Source organism: Agrilus planipennis, unplaced genomic scaffold, assembly GCF_000699045.2.
Source record: "Agrilus planipennis isolate EAB-ADULT unplaced genomic scaffold, Apla_2.0 scaffold121, whole genome shotgun sequence".
NCBI lineage: Eukaryota > Metazoa > Arthropoda > Insecta > Coleoptera > Buprestidae > Agrilus > Agrilus planipennis.
This window is the reverse complement of record NW_020439072.1, coordinates 337277-351043: the sequence shown is the minus strand read 5'-3', so window position 1 is coordinate 351043 and position 13767 is coordinate 337277. Positions and strand designations below refer to the sequence as shown.

The following is a 13767-nucleotide window of genomic DNA, read 5'->3' as shown; positions in this document are numbered from 1 at the left end:
TGTGGATTGTAGATTGGGCTTTTTTGTAGTCAATAATAATAATAAAAATTGCAATTGTTTTACTGTTGTTCGACTTGATGCGTCTGGTTTGAGTTGTCTTATAATAACAATATTAGGAAGTACACTTGTTAATTCGTTGCAAATGTAAAAGATTTCATTGAAACGACGACATAATTGGGCAAGGGAATTGTTATAGTAAGTTATTTTATTTTACCGAGAGTATTCTCAAGCGGATTTGTCTCATCGACCCCCCATAAGGTAGATTTAATTGTATGTTTATACATGTGATAGGTTTGCCCCTTAAGACCCATATGAAAAGCCCATAAGGCAATCTTCATTTTAGTATCACCACTTTTTTGGTGGTATTTTCATGAGGAATCTGCAAGGAAATCCCTATATTGACATGCCCCTCATTTGCCATAAGAGGCCCACACACTACATGGGGCGTGCTCCCTATAAATTCTAGTCGGGAAGGCAGTATGTCCCTTATAGTAGCTTATCAATTTTACGGATAATCTGAAACTTATTAGAGTTATTTCCACCCATATGTAGTATATAGTAGATACGCACCAAGGAATTGTAATGCGAGCCGAAGGCGGGGGTGAGAATCATAAAAGGGTAAAAGGGTAAAATCCTTTCCTAATAAGAAGTGCGATTTCTTACCCCAAGAGGGAATGCTTCTCACTTCGTGAGTGTTGTCTTCGTCACAGTAAACTTATTATCCTAAGCATCTCAGTCAAAAAAAGAAAAAATTAAAATGCCGGGCGCGACTTGAACACTAATAGATGACATTTGTAGATAATTACCATTTGTTTTGACGTAAATGCTTTGTCTTATAACATTACAAAAAACAAAATGACTAACGGCTAGTTCTGCTACCCGCACACCCCCACAACCGCAAGAAGGTAGGGGGTGGATGACTTTTTTTTAGATAATTACCAATTTCTATTGTACCTATCTATTAGTAAACGCTAATTGCAAAAAAATACTCTCTAATATATAAGTTTGAATCTATGTTAAAATGGAGAAATAAATCCTTATCGTAAATTAGTATTAAAAAAAAAATTTTACAAAATTTATTTACAATTTAAGATCGTGTAAGGCGTTAAATAACTACCAAGAGTTTTCCCTTATTAAATTTTTATACTGTTCAAAGAGGAAAGTTATCAATCGTGACATTTCAAACATGTACCCGTGTAATTGCTGTATTGACTTCGCCCTAATAATGCCCGTTTGTTACAACACAACAAATATAAATGGCAGGTTTGTTTTCCCATTTCTTCTTTTATTATAATTGTTCACACAGCAGTGATAATTTTGTGTTAACTGCAGAGAATGATGCAATTTTATCGCTTTTAATAATAAAGGCCTTCAGGTCAATCACGAATATCGCATCACATTAGTACATTTTGCAAAGAATTCATTATTAGTATGTGTATAGACACCCAGATGGTGCGTTATTGAAAGTGTCGGTTATTTCCCAAATAAAATTTTCATCCGTGATATAGGTAAACACGATAAGTGGATATTCTGCCTAAATAAAACCACATCGATCATAAAACAACAGTTTCAAGATCAAGGTTGTTGGTGACTTCGTGTTAGTTCGTTTTATTATTTTGCAAGATAAACAATTTCATATTGCATTATAAGTGTTTAATTAAATATCAAATAGCATTATGAATCGGTATTTTTATTGAAGAGCTTACAATACACATGTGGGTGCTAACTATTATCTAACGTAGGCACCTACATAAGAATTATTTTTTCTTTTTTTTAAACGGACGGATGTTGGGGAAACGCGGAAGTGTAATTGGAGCGATCTTATATATATATATCAACTGCATTTCGATTTTCGGTAAACTCCGCCCAAAAAGTAAAATGTACATAAAATAGAACAGCACATTATATCATAATTAGCAAGTATGACGACGATACCTATGAGTAACAATAAATTAACACGCATTACGTATTCCGAACAAATATCGTATATTCCACGTACAAGTATACACACACACTGTGTATAAATAAGCAAGTGGTGGAAGTGAGTTTGGCCAAGGCAAGTACTTACGAACAGGAAGACCACGGTTTCGACGTGCAATTGACGGAAGGTAGAGTAAGAACGAGCACCAGCAGCAGGAGGTCACAGGCAGCAGTGGGAGCGAGCGGTAAAACGATTACAAAACTGGTAAAACAGATAGATGAGATGCAGCGAGCGACGAGTCAGCGGATAACCGAGCAATTGTGACAGAAAAATACAATGGAAACAACGAACGGGCCCAACAACCAACGGCACAACAACACGACCGCCTTCCTGTTCGCTCCGTTTTTTAATATTTATTGCTACTACAACAACAGTCACTCAAATGCATACGCATTACCGACACAGCATATAGGTACACCCAAACGACGACGCCAACATTTCCGAACTGACGGTGAAGTTTGGCTACGCTTACTGCCGTTTACACGTATGTATGTATGTATGTACGAATGTATATTTTTGTAGGTGTGTGTGTGTTATACTTGTAGTACATACGCCGCCTAATACATACATACGTACATACACGACTAGATCGTACCTACTGGAAGAGCTAGCACGCGAGTGCTCGCGACGACGTCACGTGACCTAGACCAAAAAGAAGGCAACTTTGATTAGAGCGCGCGGAACGTTTGTACCCATTCGACTAGCGCAACTCAATATCTACTTCCACGCTACGAGAGTTTGCAAGCGTCGCGTCGCGTCGCCGGCGTCGAGAGCGCCCGCGTCCGCGTCCATGTGCGCGCCACAGGAACAAACTTCGATCGCTGAACCAAGCGCTCCGCTCGCTCGCTCGCTGGATAGCTGCGGCTGGATCGCTCTTGTTGGCAATATTGTATAATAAGGTCGTTGTATCCCGATGAAAACGCGAAGGGTGGCGAACGCGAATGTCTGGCTGGCTATCACACCCCCTTCGTAGTCTCGTTGCCGCTTACGTTCCCGTCGATACTGAAATAGGAACTGGGGATGTAGGGAAATCCGAAAGTCAACGATCGAACGAGATGCCTCGACGATGCCGTGCCCTAAATTCGAGAATGTCGAATTCTAAAGTTCTTTCAAATGAGTAAACGCAATTCTGTATTAAGGAATAAGAATTATGGAGTATTCAATCGCACTAAAACTGAGCTAATCTTATTTAAAATTCCTCAGAATTTCAGTTGAAGTGTCAATTTTACTCTACCACTTGAAGCTGGTCTCAGAATTAGTTTAACGTGTCAAGATTTTGAGATACCCTAACCTAAGAACCCAAAAATGCAATTTTCCATCTTCTTTGGAGCACTGCTAACTTGAGTAAAAGGATAATACAACTTTACCTGAAGGATGTTGTTGTGGCTTGCTTGATGTCCAGTTTAGAGTATTTCAAAATTCCAATATCCTGTGACAATTCTGGGACGAGATTTGAGTTCGCCACTGAAATATACATTGAAAATGTGTATTCTTTTCTGTTTCTTCTTTTCGATCCGCTTTAGTAGAGCTCTTGAAATAAAGAGTGTTCTCGAAAACAAGAGAGCTGCTATTAATAGCAAGTTAAAACGAATACAAAAACAGAGGTCAGAGTATTTTTCAACGACGTACTCAGATCTAGCTCCAGAATTGCCCAAAACAGCTAAATTAACATTATTCAGATAGATATTGAGGTGAAGATATATCACTTGTTGAAGTGATGGAGTAATCATCAGACCAGATTCAAATTCACTGGCAAAAAATTTGTCGAAAGATGACTACTCTCTTAATTGCGTTGTCCTAAATCTGAAAAAGACCAAAAGTTCAGTTGTTTTCTTATATTAGAATATTAAAAAATCGTAACGTACTAAAGTAGTTGTTAGACTAATAATGGGTTAGGAAATTACGTCAAAAATGACATTTTTGGTCTTGGGTTCCTAATACACGATAATGACCAGCGCTTTGGGTTCAGAGGGTCTTTAATTTTATTGAATTAATTAACTACATAAGCATAATTCAGTTCAAGCGCGTAGCTAACATATGCCTATGCGCTGCAGTGCTTCGAGGCCCCAAACGTCCAAGGAGCTCCCATCAATGATGAGTATCACTTTTTCGCATTATTTTGAAGATCGAAAATGTACTCCCCATACTTATGTTATTGTTCAGATATAGTGCCGATTGTTGAGAAATCATTTAATGAGATTGATAACTATGATAACGAAGTCTTCCTCCCTGAGTGATCTATGACGCAATCCAATCGACGGATCACCTAGAGAATAATGGACATAAGATGTGAGAACTGTCGTTGCAGTTATTAGAAGGATAACGCCTTCTATTGATGTTCAAATACGTTGAGTTGTTTAAACAACTTACCTTTGGATCACACGTTGACACATAACATTCAAAATTTTGCATATGCATGCAAGTGTGTAATATTCATCCTACGCTAAAGTTTGTTTTCTCCGAATATGATATTTTAGCATACAGTCGCGAACTTCTGCAATTCGAACTTTTATAGGTACCTACCTCAAAATCGTTTTTGGAATTTTTTTGTTCCCTTGTCATTAAGTTCGTTGACCCGATGTTTTGAGCGCGACGCTGTACGGGTGCCAAACATGGACGATGGGCGCGACGGAAAAGAAAAGCTTACAAGCGTTCGAAATGTGGTGTTACAGGCGAATGATGAGGATACCGTGGATAAAGGAAATTAAAAATGAAGAGGTATTAGAAAGAATAGGGGAACAAAGGACTCTATGGAAATCAATAAGAAATAGACGAGATAGGTTGGTAGGACACCCTCTCAGGCATGAAGGTCTAGTCAGAGACATATTAGAGGCAGAAACGGAAGTTACGAGGGGTAGAGGTAGATCTAGATTAGATTACACTGCTCGCAAATAGTTAAGGATGTGAATTGTAGTTTTAGGGAAATGCGAAAGATTATCTCAGAATAGGACAGAATGCAGATGCGTGTCCAACCAGTTTTCAGAATGACGACCTTATGATGATGATGTTATTAATATTGTTTTACATTTATTCCAAACGTTTTTACTCGAATTTCTATTAATTTTCTTCGGAAAAATTAACCACAAATTTTCACTGATATATTACAAACCAAAAAAACCGATTTGCTATAACTTAACGTTATAGTAGGAAAAAACAACACAAAGGAAGTACCTCCTTATATTGTCTGCCTTCGTTATTTGACATAATACATGTAGAGCACAAAAGGTTTAACGGTAAAGCAGGAATTTTTCTTAAGTCATAACTGATTGCATTTAGACGGTTCGAATTAGACAAGTTTGACTATAATTTATTTTAAACAAATTAAAGTCGTCATTAATTTTCGATCCGCCATTCAAAAAGTATTAGCGATTATGTATAGCTGTTCATCATTTAAATGTCGCAGTTCCATTGCCATGTAGTAAACTTTAATCTTTTTAATTCTTGCATCAGTAATTACAATTTACGTATTAAGAACCATTTATTATGCACAGGACATGTCTATTTTAGATTTTTTATTTAAATTATTTCCAGCAACAAAATAATAATTTAAAATATTAATATTGTCCTGTTTGTTTATGAAATATTAAATAAGCATGCCGATAATACTATTCTGTGTAATACACATAAATATTTCACATTGGCCAGTTCCAAAATACCTACACGTGAAATACGCTTATTCACAAAATGTCACGTAGCGTACCTACTGACGTAGTGCAGCGATGACGTGAAGCTCAGAATCATAAAATTTAAATTAATTGTAGAAAAATGCTATAGTTAATGTTATTTCTAAAAATCGATTTCTTTTATTATATTTGTTTGAAAATGTATATTTTTGAAATTTATTTCAGGTAATTAAAATCTGTTAATATGAAACACTTTGACCTTTAATAGTTTAATAGGGACTAATATAAAATAATAATGTGAAAATTCATTTTTAATTTTCAATCCCACTATAAACTACCTCAAGTTAACGAGGTAAAAATTTGCAAGCCAAAGGTCCAAGGTACGATTCCCAGCAAGGGTGCGACAACAGCAACAAATTTTTCCCTCCTTAACTTGAGGTAGTTTGTAGTGGAGTTGAAAATTAAAAACGAATTTTCACATTAGTATTTAAACTCTGTTATTTTTAAAATATTTCTGAAGATGTTTAACAAAAGGCATCATATGTATTGCTGTACCTAAAAATAATAAGAAAAAGAAATAAAAACAAAACGAAAATAAAAGTCAATCAAATCTTCTTAAATACAATTCATCATTAACACTTCATAAACCAAGGAAAGTTTATTTCAACGTACCGATCATTATTGTGGAGTAATTAAAGTGTGCAAAAACATTGACCATGTTCTTAATAACGAATGGCCGAGGCTTGAAACAAGGTCATAATCTGAACAAAACCTGATGGTAAGGTCCTAATGAACTTGATTTGTCTTCATACTCTTCAATAATTAAGTTGTCTACGAAGAAACAAGTCTGAAGTTGTTTCCTTTCGATGCCCACAAATTTATTTTGAAAAGTAATTGTTGAAGAGCTTGACTTGTTTGATGGAAACATATTATGTACCTAATAGTCCAGGATGATCTAACCGCAAAATTGCTTGTCTCATCGAGATCAGGCTCAAACTTTGGTGCAAATAAACGTTCGTATGAGATCTTTTATAAAAATGAAAGAAAGGTAATTTTCAAGGCGAGTTTAATACTATTGCTTGGTTTATAGAGATCTGCATGAATCATATGCCTAATTATACCTTAGAAAATAGGTTGCCAGGTGAAATCGATTGCAAAAGTCTCTAAAATCCTGATTCTATCAGAATTTTTGCAGCAGTTTCGAAATCAGTTGCAAAATTCTCTTGATTCTTTTAGAATCTTTGCGTCACTTGGTTGACTCATTGGAAGCAGAATGAATCCTATGTTAATTTGCAATTTATAATTTAGTTCTTATGAGAAACTTAGGTTGTCGGACAAAATCGGTTGCAAAAGTCTCTTGATTCTGCTAGAATCTTTGCGCCACTTCGTTGACTCATTGGAAGCAGAAGGAATCCTATGTCAATTTGCAATTTATAATTTAGTTCTTATGAGAAACTTAGGTTGTCGGACAAAATCGGTTGCAAAAGTCTCTTGATTCTGCTAGAATCTTTGCGCCACTTCGTTGACTCATTGGAAGCAGAAGGAATCCTATGTCAATTTGCAATTTATAATTTAGTTCTTATGAGAAACTTAGGTTGTCGGACAAAATCGGTTGCAAAAGTCTCTGTCATCCTGATTCTGTTAGAATTTTCGCAGCACTTCGTTGACTCATCTGGAAGCAGAAGGAATCCTATGTCAATTTGCAATTTATAATTTAGTTCTTATGAGAAACTTAGGTTGTCGGACAAAATCGGTTGCAAAAGTCTCTGTCATCCTGATTCTGTTAGAATTTTCGCAGCACTTCGTTGACTCATCGGAAGCTGCATGAATCTTATGTCAATTTGCAGTGTATAATTTAGTTGTTATGAGAAACATAAGTTACCAGACGAAATCGGTTGCAAAAGTCTCTCAATTCTGTTAGAATAATTGCGCCACATGGTTGACTTATCAGAAGCAGAATGAATCCTATGTCAATTTGCAATTTATAATTTAGTTCTTATGAGAATCACAGGTTGTCGGACATAATCGGTTGCAAGTCTCTGTTATCCTGATTCTGTTAAAATTTTTGCAGCACTTCCTTGACTCATCGGAAGCTGCATGAATCTTATGTCAATTTGCAGTGTACAATTTAGTTGTTATGAGAAACATAGGTTGCCAGACGAAATCGGTTGCAAAAGTCTCTTGATTCCGTTAGAATCTTTACGCCACTTCGTTGACTCATCGGGAGCAGAATGAATCCTATGTTAATTTGCAATTTATAATTTAGTTCTTATGAGAAACATACGTTGTCTGACGAAATCGGTTGCAAAAGTCTCTTGATTCTATTAGAATCTTTGCGACACTTCGTTGCAGAATGAATCCTATGTTAATTTGCAATTTATAATTTAGTTCTTATGAGAAACATAGGTTGCCGAACAAAATCGGTAGCAAAGGTCTATGCCATCCTGATTCTATTAGAATTTTTGCGACACTACAACTTTCTTCCTTTTCGTTGACGTGCAACTTGAAAACCATGGAATTTTATATTATTTTTTTTACACATAGGTACCATTCTATCGTTTAATTGCATGCTTATGTCACCATTAATTATTTTTCATTACAAATGTATGCACAGAAAAACACAATCTTTTCTGAAAATGTAAAAATAAAATTTTTATAAATTGATGTCCTAATTTGAGTCATCGTGTATTGGAGCTGCTTCCTAACGTTTCGCTAGCACCAGTAGCGAACTTCTTCAGAAATCCTTCCATTTCAGATGCTGGATGTGGATACAGCAGCAGTTCACCTACTGGCAAAAAAAGGCTTCACCAATTCATAAAATTTTAATTTTCACTAGGTATGCCGGAAAGCGAGCATCGGTCAAAAACCTTTTTCAATTTTCTTATCAAGGAGTAAATTATCTTCTCCCAAAAAGGCATGCGGTATAACGTCGGAGAATCCCCACATGTCTTCAGCTCGCGGCCTATTTATTCTTATTTAATCTATTGATGGCTATGATTAATTCCGGTTGTTAGCATTACAAAACTACCTACGGCGTGCTGATGAAAACAAATCAGATCGAAAACGTGATCCACGTCTGTTAGTTTCGATAAATTGCTAACCAAGAACTTAAACTGCTATTAACACTGGAACAACTTTTTCCACAAACGTCAACGTCGTTTGTTCAATAAATTTAGTTTAACACTTATAAAAAGTGACAACATTATGAATTACTTACAATAATTATAAATAAAAAGTCACTAAGCGACGCTAATTATTCTGTCAGTTCGGCAATTAAGTAGGATTAATAAATATCAAAATTAAATTATGATATATTTTTAAATATACATCATGAAATTACTGCATACGATTATTACTTTTGTATATTTCAATGTGACCTTTTTTTATACAGCAGTAAAAAATATTGCGCATTTTATTTTAAATATTTTCATAAATTTTGATTGTCAGACAGTCATGAGGTTTTCTACGAAACACGGTATCGTTTGTATTTTTTCTTTTAATAGGTTACGAGCTTTTAGATCTACAAATTCTACCAAAAATTCAAAAATATGGAAATGAAATGAGGTCATAGGTGCTGTTATGTTATGGTGTTATCCGTGGAATTGTAGGTGTCAATGTTCAATCATATTTTTAAAATTCAAGTATATTTAATGTTAATTCTGTTCAAGGTAATTTAGTGCGTGGATTTTTATAAAAATATGAATAAACACTTATTATATTTAAATATATTATATATTCTTGTAATTGTCGGATTGTAGAATTTGGACTCGGGGTGGACATGCGTCCACCAAATTAATGTACTCACAGCCACAGGATAGTTCTTTGTTTTTCTAGGCTAATGCATAATTATGAACAAAAACGCGTAAGAGATGTTAACTAGATAACAAATGGCATAGACAATACAAGGTAGAAAATGCAAATTTAAACTAGGTTATCTTCGCAGTATGCTGCAACATGAAGTGGGGCAAAGCAATAGTACGTTAACACGTAACCAATTGTCCTATCGATCACTCGCTTCTTCCAAATATCAAACATTTTTGCCGATTATTCCTCGATGGTGTCCGAATTGTGATTTTATTTTTTTGAACTGTAGACAATCTCAAGATGGTCATTTTAGTGCCAAACTCAAAAATTTGTGATTGTCCGTTCTTGAGAGATCAGATAAATAAAATGATTTCTAATGATTATTCCTCCGAGGTATGTCGGATTTTAAAAATTATATTTTACAAACCTGCTCCTGACTGTGCATGAACATGAACCGAAAATCCTGAATCGGGGAAGAACAGAGCTTCGCTCGCCTTCGCCACGCTTAGCACCAATTATTTTAGAATTTTTATAGGTATATGAGCAATATATTCAGGTAAACTATTTATTCGTTTATCAACCTTCATTCTAAATCAATGAACAATCCAAAGGACCAAGGGTCTTTTATTACTGTTAATCGGGTTATTCCAAATAATATAATTTTTGAATATTATTTTTCTCTGCTCCCTTAAAAGGCTGATTTGAAACAATAACATTAAAGTTCAAACTTCAAACAAGAATAACTATTTTTAACTTTTTTCTATTGATGTAGGGTTGTTACTATTACCAACAGTTTTTGATAAATTTGTAATTTTCCGGAAATTTCAAATAATATTGTGTATGTTGTTTGACGATTTTGAAGGCTGCGTCTAAATTGAAGTATTACTGTGGAATTCAATGTGCAAATATAGACATGATAATCACAATTTTCCTATTTCAATACCTTTTATATTGTTACTTCAATGTTATCAATATCGAATATTTTCAACTTTGTAACATTTTAGAGCACTGAATTAGCTACAGAGTTAGAAAATCAATCCGTATTTAACACTAAATTCAAAAAAGAGTAATTAATTAAAAGAATATAAAATGTTACATGACAATATTAATGAAAAAATTAGCAAATCCGGAAACATCAAAAATCAATTGATATATTGATACGAGATTTCGTTCATTCTAACACAATTTCTTAGGACGCCCTGTATATTAATATTGAATTCATCGGTTAGTAAGTGACCTACAGAACAATAGTTAAAATTTTTCGGTAAAAATATTTTCCTGTTAGGCACATTCTTGGAATTATCGTATGAATAAGTAATTATAAATGCACAGTCTTGCTATTTAATACTTATACGTGATGGTTTTGTTATTGAAATTGAGTTACTTTATAAAACACATTATTGTTTGTAAAACTTGAAATTCATGGAGATAATAATTTGGAAGGAATTTTTTGTAGGAAGGTACTTAATAGTACAATGAATGAATGTATATATTTTTAAGATCATTAATTTTGTGTATTTCTTATGACAGCTGTTATTACATTAAACTTTTAGTTATTTGAGATTTTTTTTCATCTTTTAAATAAGTATAAACAGTGAACTAAAATGAAATAATAGTGATTCCAATATTCGTAAAATTATGAAATACAAATCAAAATTATTGCGAATAGCCGAAAAGTAAATAAAAAAAAAAAAAAATTCTTCCACACTATACAAACTATCTAAATTCTAACCAAATATTTCAGTAGTAAATCATGCAATTCATCTTTAAATTAACTTTGGAAATGATTTACAATACCCAGGCACCTAATTACATATTTGTTTTCAGATTCAAAATCAGTCTTGGTTACCTTGAGCTCTGGACGTTGTCAGTGCAAACATCGTTGCTACAAAAGATAAAAAGGTAGGTGCCCAATTAAACTATATAACAATTAGTTAGTTACAATTCCTTTTTTAAAAAACCCAATGTTTCTTAAATCGAATTCCGTCTCTTTGTGGAGAGTGTCAGAGTACAATACAATAGCTGGTTTAATATAAATAATTATATATATTTTCACTTAAATAAGGTTTGAAGTATTCCAGATAATTTTTATCCTCCTAATTTAATAATTAGCATTCGTGTATTGTTCTATTACTGGTTTACGATTTTACCGCCTTTGTGAATTTTACAGAGCACAACTTCGTATTTAGATTTTCTCCTAATTCTCGCCCTAGACAAAAATTTTCAGTCCCTCTCCATTCTCTCAGAGTCTTTCAGCGTCTCTGAGAACGTCTCTCACAGTCATTCACAGTCTTTCAGTTATTGCCTGGGTGTTTTTATGGATCTCTCACAATCTCTGTATGAGAGACTCGAACGATAAAATTGTTAATTCAGAGATTTGAGTCTCTCACAGAGAGACTGAATGAATAAAACTGAAAAATTGAGAGACTCGAGTCTCTCGTAGAAAGACTGGGATTTGTGAACTATGTTGAACTTAGAAAATTTTAATCATGTTTATTGAGACATCACTTATTGAGAGATTCGAGTCTCTCGTTCAGAGACTGAATACGAAATGAAGATCTCTCTATGAGCGACTCGAGTCTCTCGTTCAGAAACGCTAAACAGTTTTTTTGTCAGTCTCTCGACAGGCTCTCTCTCAGCGACACCAGAGAGACTAGATGAGAGACGGAAACTCGAGTCTCGCTTTCAGAGACTCTGAGAGACTGAACATTTTTATCTCGGGCGATTATCATTATGTTGTCTCTATTATTTTATTATTATTACTTAAAAACAGAATAAATTTTAAGAACAAAATAAGCTCTTCATTGAAACTACCAGACGTGAATTTCCTTGACTGTTTTAATAAATATTAATTTGGTTTACATGTCTAGATATAGTTGAGGCGATCAAAATTGGCGTAGTCCTCAATAAATTATCTGCAGTTATTTGCTGCGTTTTGAGCACGCCCTAGCTTCATGACTAGTACAGACAAAGTGAAAAGAGATAACCGAATAATAGTAAGCGGTGCAGCTGTTAGAGGTTGCTTAGGCACACTAAAAATCAGGATGGGCTTTATAACTACCTGATTGGAATTATATCTTTAAACAAGCGTCTTTGCTTTCCAAAATTCCTGAGAATGTTGAACATTCTTTAAAGTCCGATGCTGGCAACATGCTCAAATTCTACTTGTCTGTATCTCTTTCTGTTACACATCAATCCGTGTAACGTTATTCCTTTTTCTTTATTAGAATCCGCTGCAACTCCTAGCTGACATCTCTTTTCTATGTTTACGATATTCCCTATAACGTCTGTCGTGAGTAAAAGGGGGCGTTCTGTCAGCAACCGCTCTCAATTTAGTTAGTAAACTGAAGGAAGAAAGTAGGTAAATGCGACAGTTTTATAGCGGACTATGCCAACTTTGAACGTCCCAACTATACGTTAGTAAACGTGTTGCCTAACACAAGAAAAACTTCAGTTAGGAGCAGATGAAAGTGGATGGCGAGATGCTACCATAACTATATGTATTTTTTTATATAGCACCCAGATCCTCCGCCATATTTATGAAATTAAAAAAGAACATATAAAAAATTAAAAACTTAAAAATAATTTCTTTTTCACGGTTGCTTATGTATGATATGCAAAAAACCGTAACTTAAGAAAAAGAGATTAACGTCGCTTCTTTTTTCTTTAAAAGGACTATTGATCTATTTTTTGTGGTGTCATAAATCGTAAGTAGTTCACGTTCACACCACTTCTTTAGATGCCCTTCAGTGTTTATGGTTTTAAACATGCCCAAACATAACTAAGGAAAATTAAGTACCAATTCTTTACCACAAAAGTAGTGCTTATATCATAGTATACAGGATCTTTATTACACGTATGGCAGAACTTCAAAGGGTTATTTCCTAAGTACAATAAGTATATTTTGTCTTTGATGATTTTCCGGATAACCGTTTTGTCTCGAAGATACATGACGATTAATGTTTCTAATAAAACCAATTTTGATATTTTCAAAATTATTTAAACAATCGAAAATAAACTGATTCCAGCATCACTATCATCATCATCATAAGGTCGTCAGTCTTAAGACTGGTTGGACACGCACCTCCACTCTTTTTTATCCTGAGCTAATCTTCGCATTTCCCCAAAACTAGAACAACCCACATCCTTAACTATTTGCGAACAGTAATCTAACCTAGGTCTTCCTCTACCCCTTCTAACTCCTATTTCTGCCTCTAATATGTCTCTCTGACTATCTCTTCACACCTGAAAAAGTGTCCTACCAAGCTACCTCGCCTATTTCTTATTAATTTCCATAGAGTCCTCTGTTCTCCTATTCTTTCCAATACCTCTTCATTTATAACCTTTTCTACCCACGTT

The 13767-nt window shown here is 34.5% G+C and overlaps 1 long non-coding RNA gene across 1 annotated transcript in view; it reads left to right on the top strand.

Annotated features, from left to right (window-relative positions):
• The first annotated feature begins 1165 nt into the window (after positions 1-1165).
• The window catches only part of LOC108738683, a 38214-nt gene continuing 25612 nt past the window's right edge, over positions 1166-13767 (top strand). Inside the window, exons 1-2 of the long non-coding RNA XR_001938018.2 lie at positions 1166-1597; positions 11236-11310. This is a non-coding gene — a long non-coding RNA (uncharacterized LOC108738683). The remainder of the gene's footprint in view (positions 1598-11235; positions 11311-13767) is intronic.